We start from the raw sequence: 12,941 nt of genomic DNA, 5'->3' as shown, positions 1-12,941 counted from the left end.
TGACAACAAAGAGCCAATAAGAAGGCTTTCTTCCAGACAGCAATCTGCAGCTACAGGAGATGGCCATCAGCACTGACAGTGTTCACACAGAGAACCACTGCAGCACAGAATGGAATTATGCAAGCATGCAACCAGGCAAATTTTAACCTTTCCCTTCCAGTCTCTACTCAGTGGCCCATACAACTGACATGGGGCCTTGTGGTTCTGATGGCTGCACATGGGCTGGGCCTGGCCTGGGATGGTGGTGCATGCCTTTAATCCCAGCACTTCAGAGGCAGAAGCATGTGGATCTCTATGAATCCAAGGCCAACCTGGTCTACATAGTGAGTTCAGGACAGTGAGGGATAAGTAGAGAGACCCTTTCTCAAGAAAAAGGAAGGAAGGAAGGAAGGAAGGAAGGAAGGAAGGAAGGAAGGAAGGAAGGAAGGAAGGAAGGAAGGAAGGAGAAGAAAGGGAGAGACAGAAAGAGATAGGTTTGGCTGTGCTTCCTTTGAAGTGGCAAGGGTAGGTTTTTCACTTTAGCTGCCCTTAGAGTACACTCAGGCCTCTCCTAATGCTCAGGACACTACAAAGCAGAGGCAAGAACAGAAGGTGAACACATTTGGAGAAGAAAAGTGAATGTAGGGCTGGCTCCTAAGGTAGCCATCCAATAAAAAGTACCCAAAAAGCCTGGCACAGAAAGACTTGATTCAGGCCAGTGCCAAGAAGAGAAAGGTTCCACTGATGGAAAGGCCTTCAAGCAAGAAGCTCCAAGCAGCAGTAACCACCAGATCCATGATGATAGCTTGATAACTGAAAAGCCAATCACTCAGAACAAGGTTCCAAACAGTGGTTAAGCACTCAGAACAGAATTCAATCCCTGGGCAATGAACTGACAGACTACAGACCACTGCTTTGGTTAGGGATTTTGTGCAAACGGCTGGAAACAGTTGAAGAGGCCCACTTCTATAGATTGAGCTGATGTGACCGAAGAAGGTATTTGGTAAGGACAAAAGAGAAGTCAGGGATCATCACAGTCTAGAAATAAGATACTAGCTCTAAGTTGAACAAATTCTAGACCAAAACTCTATAAAAGGACCAAAGACAAAAGAGATGGAGGAAGTGTGGGAATAGGTAAGACCAGTAATCAAACAACAGACCTCAGTAGGGAACAAGAGCCATGTGTCTGGTGGTTGGCAGGTGCAAAGGTAAGTGTGGAGAACTGGAGGAGTCATCCAAGCAGCCATGGATAAAAGAAAGGAAGCACCAGGAATATTGAATGGTATGGCACCCACTCTGGTTTGCTATGAATGACATCATCAGTCCAGTAGGGTGCTTTGGCAGGCCTGAATCCAGAAGGTTTCTTATGACAGGCCAGAAATTTTGAATTTCACCCAGGATGGAAACACTGGAAATCAAGGACATCCCTGTAACTATTAGCTGAGCACTGTTGTGTGCAGAGCAGTAATCAAGGTGATGGGAACACAATAGTGAGCAAGATCAAACACAATCCTGGCACCCAAGTTCAACGCATATGGCTGAGGCTGTGGACTGTGCTTGGCACCTTCTGAAGCAGGAGCCAGAACACTCTCTCCTCTCTCTCTCTCTCTCTCTCTCTCTCTCTCTCTCTCTCTCTCTCTCTCTCTCTCTCTCTCTTTCTCATACACACACACACTCTCTCTCCTCTCTCCCTCTTCCATATTCTCCAACAGTCTTCATTAAACATCCAGCAAATGTACCTTATAGAAATCTGTATTTTTTGTTGGTGGTCTTTTGATGGGGGGGATGGAGGTTTGGGGGGGGGGTCTTATGTTTGGGGGTATTTTGAGTTCTGTTAGCATCTTTCTGTTTTTATTGCTAATGATTAAACCCAGGGCCTTGTGCATCATGGGCAAGTATTCTACCACCAAGCTGTATCTCCAACCCTGTTCTCTCTCTTTTATAAGGATATTAAACAAATAGAATGGACAAAATTTTTATTTTTAGTCTCTACTTTGGCAACAAGGTAGGGCTAGCTAGGTGAGGAGAAACTAGAGACAATGGGTTACCAAGCAGAGCACTGTCACCAAGGTGAGGCAGTAGATAATGGGTTCAAGTCAGAGAAGCACTGGGAGACAAGAGTGTGAGCCCTTGGCCAGTCAACTCTTGCACAGCCCACTTAGCTGCCTCCTTCGAACCCTCCCTAAACTTTTATGAGATTCACTTTCACCCTGGGCCAGCCCAGTTTTCAAGGTTAAATACAACAAAAGATGGTTGGTCAGCTCCAGGGTGACCTGGGCCACTCACACTTTTGCAGTGTGTGCTGGGGACAAATGAGGTCACCGAGGCTTTAAATCAGAGCTGACAGGTTTTCTTTGCTGCTGAGAAAGCAAACCAGAGACACCCTGGGTACAGACACTGGTGGCTTGGCTCCCTCAACAGTGTTACACTGTCCGGACCTGCGTAGAAACTGACTGTGGATTACTGACGATCCCAGGCCCCATTGTTCTCACAGGGTCTTCGTCTAAGAAGCTTTCACCATGAGAGAGCAGATTGTGCCTACAATTTCCAGTGATTAAGACAAAAGGGCAGTTTGGATCCACACTTAACAAAACCCATATCTGAAACATACAGTGGCTTTGGTCCAATAAAGGCACTTTTATATAGTATTTTACAGTGAACGTTTTATTTGCATCTTTCCAAAATCCTATGAGCAAAGTAAATAATACAATTACTCTGCAGTTGAGAAAACTAAGTCTGAGAAAGACTTGGATGATTGATAGGTATGGAGAAGAAAGTCCAACCTAGATCTTGTTCCACATTCAAGATACTGTATATCAGATCTCACCTCCAACTCCAGCCAGCAAAATGCTTTGCTATATTCATGAGTTAATGTTGCAGCCCTTACTGAGACTATCTTTGTCCTAGCTCTCTTCCTCAGAAAATGCTATCCAAAGCCAGGAGAGGGCCACCAGGACTACCTACCACCCAGTTAAAACAAAGACAGTCAAAGAGGAAGCTGCTGAGGAACAGGACAAGAATGAGTAGAAAGGGAGATGGTGTCTGAAAGCCAAGTTCAAGTCCCCAGTCTATCATCTACTTTGTAACTGCAAATGAGTGTGAGCTTTCCCTCAGGACTGCAGCTCTAGACTGGCAATGGCCTTGCCACCATTCAGCACTAATAATGGTGTCTTTGAGCTCTTATCTCTAGAGAGCACTAGACTGTGCTAGATGAACCCACTAGAGAATAAGGTCAGTTGATCCTTCTAGTGGCTTGAGCTTATGCCTTGAGATCCTCACTCCTAGTGTTTGATCTAACGAAGATCTAAGCCACCCACCATGAGTTCCTACTCTTGTTGGCACATAATCTACCACCTACAACACTGTTCCCAGACTGGCCCTAATTATACAAAAATCAACAGGGCCATGCCTTTCCTCAAAGAATACAAGTTTAATTTAAGAATAGACATACTAAAGAAGTTAAAATGGCCAAAAGATACTTAAGGTCATGCTCAACCTCCTTAGCGATCAGAGAAATGCAAATCAAAACAACTTTGAGATATCATCTTACACCTGTCAGAATGGCTAAAATCAAAAACACCAAGGATAGCCTTTGCTGGAGAGGTTGTGGAGAAAGGGGTACCCTCATCCATTGCTGGTGGGACTGCAAACTTGTGCAACCACTTTGGAAATCAGTGTGGCGGTTTCTCAGAAAAATTGGGATCAACCTACCCCTGGACCCAGCAATACCACTCTTGGGAATATACCCAAGAGATGCCCTATCATATGACAAAAGCATTTGTCCAACTATGTTCATAGCAGCATTATTTGTAATAGCCAGAACCTGGAAGCAACCTAGATGCCCTTCAATGGAAGAATGGATGAAGAAAGTGTGGAATATATACACATTAGAGTACTACTCTGCGGTAAAAAACAATGACTTCTCGAATTTTGCATGCAAATGGATGGAAATAGAAAATACGATCCTTAGTGAGGTAACCCAGACCCAAAAAGAAGAACATGGGATGTACTCACTCATAATTGGTTTCTAGCCATGGATAGGGGCCACTGAGTCTATAATTTGTGATCCTAAAGAAGCTAAACAAGAGGGTAAACCCAAGGGAAAACATATAGTTATCCTCCCAGCTATGGGAAATAGTCATGACTGATGGGCAAAAAATTGGAATCTTGGGGGTGGGGTGGGATGGGGATGAGGGGTGATGGGGAGAGAAAAGTGTGAAGGAGAGGATGAGGGGAACTGGGGGAATCGGGGTGAATGGGGATAAAGAAAGGTTGGATAGGGGAGCAGGGAAACTCATACCTTAGGTAAGGGAGCCACCTAAGGGGTGACAAGAGACTTGAACTTGGAATGACTACCAGATGCCCAGGGCAATGTCCCCAGTTAGTTCATTGGGGCACCTGAGGATAGGGAACCTGAAATGAACCTATCCTATAATCTTACTGATGAATATCTTGCATATCGCCATAGAACCTTCATCTAGCGATGGATGGAGATAGAGCCAGAGACCCACACTGGAGCACCGGACTGAGCTCCCAAGGTTATAATGAGGAGCAGAAGGAGAGAGAACATGAACAAGGAAGTCAGGACCATGAGGGGTGCACCCAACCACTGAGACAGTGGGGCCGATCTATTGGGAGCTCACCAAGGTCAGCTGGACTGCTACTGAAAAAAACATGGGATAAAACCGGACTCTCGGAATGTGGCGGACAATGAGAGCTGACGAGAGGCCAAGGAGAATGGCACAGGAACTTTCATCTGGCGATGGATCGAGAGAGAGACAGAGACCCAATTTGGATCAACCGTCTGAGCTCTTAAGGTCCAAATGAAGAGCAGAAGGAGGGAGAACATGAGCAAGGAAATCAGGACCACGAGGCGTGCACCCACCCACAGTGACAGTGGAACTGATCTATTGGGAGCTCTCCAAGGCCAGCTGGACTGGGACTGAATAAGCATGGGTTGAAACTGGACTCTCTGAACATGGCGGACAATGAAGGCTGATGAGAAGCCAAGGACAATGGCACCAGGTTTCGATCCTAATACATGAACTGGCTTTGTGGGAGCTTAGCCTGTTTTGATGCTCACCTTCCTGGGCCTGGATGGAAGTGGGAGGACCTTGGTCTTCCTGTAGGGCAGGGAATTTGGACTGCTCTTCAGTAGCGAGAGGGAGGGGGAATGGACTGGGGGAGGAGAAGAGGAGTGGGGATAGGGGAGGGGAGAGGGGGGAGGGGGCAATGTGTGGGAGGAGGGGAGGGAAATGGGAAACGGGGAGCAGTTGGAAATTTTAATTAAAAAAGAATAAAAAAAATATATAATAAAAAAAAACAAAAACAAAAAAAAAAAAAAAAGAATAGACATACTAACTTCTATAGTACTAGTAAATACTACTCTGTAGAACTGGTATCAACTTCATCTTTTATTTTGATATAACCCAGTAGGACATGGTAAACAGTCTGAAGTAAATAAATACACCATGCAGTGGGAACTGAGAAGATAGAGTTTACCAGGGTGTTCTCTTCTCTGTGTCAAAGCTTCTGTCTTCAGATCCCCTGTGGTCTACTCCTAAATTGAAAGAACACTTCTCCTCCTCCCGGAACTGATCCTTTCACAGTGATGGTGGCTGGGCTCTGACTTCCCTCCCTTATACATCTCTGTGCACAAGCTTTCTCTCCCTCCCTTCAGGCATACTTTGGCTTCCCTGTTCTAATTTATGCGAGCCAGGCTTCCTGTCAGGATGCTGAGTCTGTTCCTGTCTCCAGTAACTACTTCATCCATCTCTGCAAGGGGCACACACACCTGAAGCCTAAACCCCCACATACCATCATCCACCAGTTGTCATGCTCCGGTACCCTCACCATCCCCAAAGCTAATGACCTTTTTCTCCATACTCAACTCACTGACCTCCCAGCTTCTGGGACACTGCTGTGACACTTTCCCCTCTCCTATCAATACTCAGTCTGGCTGGCTGCTGCTCTTCCTCTGCTTGCCTCCAAATACAAATTCTTGCCAAGATTCCCCTGCTACTTACATTAGCTCCCTTGAGAACTAATTTAATGTCAAGACTTCCAACTCAGGAAGCCTTTCCAGGCACCAGCCTCACCCTAACCCTTTAGCATCCAACAAAACCACAGGGACTGAAATGTCAGGAAAGAAAAGGTCTCCATGGATATGGGGCAGGACAATTATATGTTCACCCTCAGACTCTCCATAGCTTTTGTCACATTCTGCCTGCCCTGCCATGAACTTGAGCCTCCTATTCATTCACAAGCTCCCAACACAGGAGCTGCTCCGCTCACCTGCACCCACCTGCTACCATGGAGTTCAGAGACAGGCATGTTGAACAAGCGTAAGTGATAAAGTGCTAACACACTGTGAGCCTCTTCACTGGAAGCCCCAGAAGGGGCGAGTGCCTGTGTAGGCAAAGCCTCTCTGTGCTCTCTGCAGGCCACTGGATGCTTTCCCAACTTTCTGAGCTGAAGAGCACAGACTAGAGGCCAGGAGAGGTAAAGAGGGGCACACACCTCTAATCCATTCATTTTCCATCTGGTCAACCAGTAAACAGCACTGCTCTAGTCAGCTTTGACTGTCAACTTGACACAGCCTAGAGTCAGGAGAGATGAAAGCTATGAATAAGAAGCTGCCTACGTAAGACTGGCCTGTGAACATGTCTGTGAGGGATTGCTTTGATTATTAATTGATGGAGAAGGGACCAGTCTATTAGTAGCAGTGCTAGCAGTACCATGCCTCGGCAGGTGGTCCTGCACCATGTAAAGAAGCAGGCAGAGCATGAACCTTCCTGTGAGTGAGATCCTTAGTAGGAAATAACACTGCGGAATAGCGCCGGGCGGTGGTGGCGCACGCCTTTAATCCCAGCACTCGGGAGGCAGAGGCAGGCGGATCTCTGTGAGTTCGAGACCAGCCTGGTCTACAAGAGCTAGTTCCAGGACAGGCTCCAAAACCACAGAGAAACCCTGTCTTGAAAAACCAAAAAAACAAAACAAACAAACACTGCGGAATAGCAAATATTCCTGCCTTCAGTTTCCTGCCTCACTTCCCTCAGTGATAGAATGTGTCCTGGAAGTGTGAGATGAAATAAATCCTTTCCTCCCCTTGACACAAAGTTGCTTTTGGCCAGAGTTTCATCACAGCAACAGAAGGGGAACTAGGACATCCACTAAGCACCTCGAAGGTACAGGGAATAGTCTAGATACTGAGACTGCAACTTTCAACATGAAAGACAAGCCCTTTGTTCTCCTTTGCATTCTAGTGAAAAAAGCAAGATGCTAAAGGAAAAAAAGCAGGCAGTGGCTGCATCCTAGTAGCTCTTTTCCTATTCTCTCTCTCCAGCATGGCTGTGCTGTCCAGAGGCTCTCTCCTGCACGTTCCCATGGGCAGATCCACTGCCGTGCAGTTTGCTCTATCTCTCCCTGCAATGCCCAGCACCCATGTGTTGGTTTCTAATCCCCAACAGAACAAGCTTTGCTTGGTTGTTATGGTCTTGGAGAGGGCACCAAAGGCCCTTTTCTGGGAAAGATTTAGGGCTGTCAGGTCCCTAGAGTCTAAGACCTCAGGTTCCTCTGGCAACAGCATGAATGCTAAGGGGTTCCTGCCAGAGAGTCACTCGGGGATGCTTTTTTTCAGGTTGTGTTCAATTCTGTCAGAGCCCTCCGGACTCAGCTGATTGCTGGTGGTAGATTTCTGTGTTATTTGGGGCACTGAAGTCCCACGGTCTTGACACAAACTTAAAATTAGAAATGCATTAAATATAGGAAAGGAGGAAGGTCATTCAGGAAAGGCAGTCTTCTGGGAGAGCTGCAGGACAAAGGCGCCCTGGAAACTTCCAGGTTCATTAATGGGTTTTACACAGCATTCAAGTGGTATTTCTCCTTCAGAAATAACACGGTGGAAAGCGTAGGGGACAGGCTCAATCCTCAGCTAACACAGCTGAGTGAGTGACTCGGCAAACTAAAAATAGCTCCTTTCCCACTCGCTCTGACAGATTTCACTTCGACCCTGTGCACAGGTTGATGCTCTGCAGCTCTTGTCCTGCAGCAAAATGAGGGCTGGTGGTACCTGAGCTTCTCAGCGACTGACTCTCTGTCCCAACTCTTGTTTAATCCCATGGCTCCTGTTCCCATGTATAAACACATGTGCATGTGTGTGCTGAGATTTGGTGCTTCTCAACCAAACGTGGGCAGAATTTAAACCAGGAACATGACTCAGGGCTGTGAGTGCAGGCTGAGCCCAGGCAAGCCCTCAGAAACACTGGCAATCAGGTCGTTTGTCTTGGGTCCTCTCCTACCTCCTAGCAAGCCTCTTCGGGCCCCAGTGTCCTTGATTGTAAGTGGAAATAATCATTCCTCGTGAGGTCTATTTCACAGCACCATGCTGGGATCAAGTGTGACAATGTGTGACTCTGCTCTGTCTTTGCTACTGTGTTGGGGAGTGGGACAGGTCTGACAGGCAGTCACAAAGCAGAACTTGGCTCAGGCATGGCACGGTACAGTAATGCACTTCAGCATGCAGTGTCTCTGCTATACACCAACTTGGTTTAGAGAACCTAGGTCAAACAACAATTCCTTTTTGCTGGTGTCCTCAGAACTAATCATTCTGTCTTCACTGTTTCTTTGCACCTATCTCTACAACACTTTTCACCCTGCACAGTGCCATGCTTACCCAGGTACTGGGAAGTTCTTTGAACACTAATGCTTATAGAGTTGACAAGGGAAAGGAGAAGATATCAAAGTCCAAAAAGAGATAAATGTCAGAGAAACCCAGATGAGTGAGAAAGGTAGAACACACACAAAATAAAAACTAAAAACAAACAAAAGGGCAGGGTCCCCGTGGTCTGCACAGAGGGTACCAACAAACTACAGGCCTAAAAGCCAAAGCTGAACTGCGAGTTCTGGGTAGACCATGCTGAGATAGTGGGCATCAAACAGAACAGAGCAGGTGTCCTTCTGAAGCCCACAGTAGAACTCTGGGTAGACCATGCAGAGATAGAGGGCATCAAACAGAACAGAGCAGGTGTCCTTCTGAAGCCCACAGTGGCAACAGGGCATCATCTTAGGTCCTTCAACATAAGTGGATCAGAAACAAGGAGAGAGGACAAAGAGACAAAACAAACCAACATGGCACTGAAGCCCAGAGCTTCTAGAGTGACTAGCATTCCCAGGTCTGTCAGGGTCAAGCTGACTTCAAAACTAGGAGCCCCAGAAGCCAAAGTTGTCATGAGCTTCAGGAGTATCATGGCCAAGAAATAAAAGAGAGAGATAAAAGAGACTCAGTCAGAATCATCTGGACCAACCAGCATCCTGGGAAACTAAGAACACAGGAGGAGAAGAGCTTACCCAAATTCACCACAGCTTGGTTCTTACCCCAGAGCCCCAAAGGCAAGCCAGGTTATAAGCTCCAGCTGCCGAGGCCCTATGATCCCACTAAGTGAGTCCAACCCTATGATCCCACTGAGTGAGTCCAACCCTATGATCCCACTGAGTGAGTCCAACCCTATGATCCCACTGAGTGAGTCCAACCCTATGATCCCACTGAGTGAGTCCACATACTTCTTCTCAACTGTGAAATGCAGGGTTCCACCTTGGGGTACAAGTCAGAGCCAGTGCCCATGGGAAATGTGCAACAGCCCACTTGGGGCTTAGAAAGCAAAAGGCTACTGTGATGTGTGCTCATAGTCACAAGCAAATAAAGCCTCTCACACACTGTGCTGACATGTGCATGGAGGTGAGTCCTGACTACTACGTGACACCGGGAACTGCCCAAGGGAGGCTAGAGACCCAGCATGTAAAAACAGATCGTGTGGGAGACACACAACCTCACCATGTTAAAGGAAGACTACCCAGACTATAATCTCAAGTAAGCTCCATCCCCGGATGAGACATTGCTTAGAATAAAAGAATCTAGATTTTCAGGGCATTAGAGGCTCTGTCACCCACACTTCTGAAACTTTCATCCAGGAAAGGGCACATTTTAAAAGGATGCGCTTCACTTAAAGAGAAGGGATGCAAGTATCGCTGGCACCTTGAGTCCTGGCCCACTTCTGAAGCCCCATCCTGGGTCTTGCACTCCTTATTCACAAAGCTTTGATGAGCGTGCACAGTCTCATTTGTGTTCACTTGTCCTTGCTCACCAGAAAAGAAAGTTATCCTGTAGTTCAGCTCCACCTGCCTATGATTTCCCTCCTGACTGGGCTCTTGTTCTAGACCCTTCTCTGCAGATGTCCTATGCAGCTTCAGCACAGACAGCTCACTCCTTCCTCTTATCCCTTGGACATGAAAAATAATTCATGGAAATTAAAGGAAGTGGTCGGCTGTGTGTGTCACACTTAGGCCCCTAAAGGTCGGGAACTGTCAGTTTACTCCAGGGTGTTCATGCCTCTCCAGATGTTCCTACATCCCTACTCCATCCAAGTCCCTGGCCATGGTAGCACCTAGCTTAATATGGCTTTTATCTCCTCTAAAGCAAACCCGCCAAAACCTACCAATTTCTAACAGCCTACCAGCCTCACTCTCCCTGGGCCTCTGGCAAACAGATGCTAAAGAAGCCAGATACAGGTATTGACAGGAGACAACACACAAACACAGTTTATCAACATCTGGTGGCCTGGAGTCTGAACCTGCATAGAGACCCCAGGGTGCATATCAACCAGAGCCTGGAACAAAGAAGGAGAAAAACACTTCAAATGTAGCTGCTAAGGGAGGGAAAGGGGATTCAAACCAATTCCTTATCTTGCTTCTGAAAGTCATACCTGTTGGACCTGGTGGCACAGGCCAATAATCTCAGGTCTTTAAGAGGCCATGGCAGAAGAATCATGAGTTCAAGGCCCGTCTGGGCAACTTAGTGAGAACCCATTCCAAAATAAAAAATATAAAAAAGGACTGGAGATACATCTCAGTGGTAGGGCACCTGCCTAGCATGTACAAGCACAACAAGACCCTAGGTTCAACCTCAGTATTTGTACCTAGTCATGTCGCACCAGGTTCACAGGGGCCATGCTTGTATTGTCTGTGTCTGCAGCAGGTGGCATACTGGGCCAACACAGGTCACTGAATACTTCTTGCAGAGGACGGTAACCAACAGTTATCAAATCTTCACTGCCTGTCATGAACTATGCATGCTATCCTCACCAACACACTGTGGATTACACAAGGTCCACCTTAGGAATTATGACCTGCATCTTGCCAACAGAACCAGACACAGAGAAAATGATGAGGCCCCAGTGCCTTTCCTACTATGCCACCCAAAGTTTCAGATGACATGGGAAGGACAAGGAATGATAAATGCTACCACACTATGTACCAGGCTCTCTGCCGCTGACTGCACTATGCAGAAGAGATTAAATACTCCAGTCCCTCACTCACTCACTGGTAGAACCAAACAGAACCTAGAGAGATATAGTAGATATCACAAAGGTACTCAAGGCTGCTGCCCTTGAATTTCACCCTCAAGAGTCCATCTCAAGGGAGTAGTTCAACCGGCTTTCACAGCACAGTTCAACGGTGGTGATGTGAATAAATAAATAAAATAAAAAAGGAAATTATCTGTCTAAAGAATGGTTTAGAGCCAGGTGGTGGTGGGTGCACGCCTTTAATCCCAGCACTCAGGAGGCAGAAGCAGGAGGATCTCTGTGGGTTCGAGGCCAGCCAAGGCTACACAGAGAAACCCTGTCTCAAAAAACAAAAACAAGCAAACAAACAAGGAATGGTTTGGAAAGTCTCAGAACCTTCCAGTCAGTTATGTAAGATATCCCTTTATAAAAACTTTTTTTAGCGTTTATTTATTTTGTGTATATATGTATGTGTTGACCTGTATGTCAGAGCAGTTCTCTCCTCCCACTATGTGGGTCTCAGGAATCAAACTCAGGTCAGCAAGGCTTGGTGGTAAGCTTTTATACACACACACACACACACACACACACAGTGTTTTACCTGCATATCTGCCTGCAGGCCAGAGGAGGGCACCAAAACTCATTACAGTTGGTTGTGAGCCACCATGATGGTGCTGGAAATTGAACTCAGGACCTTTGGAAAAGCAGTCAGTGCGCTTAACCACTCAGCCATCTCTCCGGTCTCAAGCTTTTTTACCTACAGAACCACCTCACTGGCTCTCTGTAATTGTTTTAAATAATCATTCTAAGTCCAAGAGGAAATGAAACAGTATTTGTAATAACAAAGGCTGGAGTGAATAACAAACACTACCTATGTGATCTTTAACAAGTACTCACTGGTGCTTCTCACATGCAAGAAGAATGTGCTTTATTAGGGTAGAGGCTGCAAGCGGGGTTATTGCTATGGCTGTATACATACTGTCTTTTTAGTGCATTATTAGTCAAAGGGACAGGAAGAAAGAAAAGGAAAACGTCAAGCTTGCACTTACGAAAGGCTCAGGAGAATGAAGGCTAGGATATGAAGAATAAATGGAACCATCTGACAAACCCAAGAGGAGGTAGCCAGGTGGCCCTGGGGAAGGGAAGCCCTCCAGGTGTAGAGAAGGTTGTAATTAGCCTCATGCTAATTACAGAAATCTTACTAGATTATTAATTTTTCTGACAGACTCTGAGGGAAGACTAAATTCCTTCATTAAACTAATTCCAGTTCAGAGACAACAGTTCTTGACGCCCATTCTTCTAATCAGCTCGGACTCAGTTCTGGACTCAGATTTCTCTAAGGGGCTGGCCACTGGGAGTCTGACCATGCTCTAGTGAGTGTATAGGTAGCACAAATTGGATGTATTTTGTTGTTGTTGTTGTTGTTGTTATTTTGTTTTTCTTCTTTTTTTGGAGGGTATGTCACAAGGATGAGGGGCAGACCTGAGAGGACTGGGAAGTGAGTCATCGGGTGCATGATGTGAAATTCCTCTCCCCCCCCCAAAAAAAAATCAATAAAAATACTATGTTGGAAAACAAACAAACGAAAAGGCACCAGGAAAGTAAAATTAAGAGCCAGAAACA

The 12,941-nt window shown here is 46.3% G+C and overlaps 1 protein-coding gene across 2 annotated transcripts in view; it reads right to left on the bottom strand.

Annotated features, from left to right (window-relative positions):
• The window catches only part of Sergef (secretion regulating guanine nucleotide exchange factor), a 213,655-nt gene that overhangs the window by 152,170 nt on the left and 48,544 nt on the right, over window positions 1-12,941 (bottom strand). The gene's annotated exons all lie outside the window — the stretch shown is intronic.

Source organism: Chionomys nivalis, chromosome 23 (genome assembly GCF_950005125.1).
Source record: "Chionomys nivalis chromosome 23, mChiNiv1.1, whole genome shotgun sequence".
Classification (NCBI taxonomy): domain Eukaryota; kingdom Metazoa; phylum Chordata; class Mammalia; order Rodentia; family Cricetidae; genus Chionomys; species Chionomys nivalis.
The sequence above is the reverse complement of the archived record's forward strand: the minus strand, read 5'-3'. Positions and strand labels throughout refer to the sequence as shown.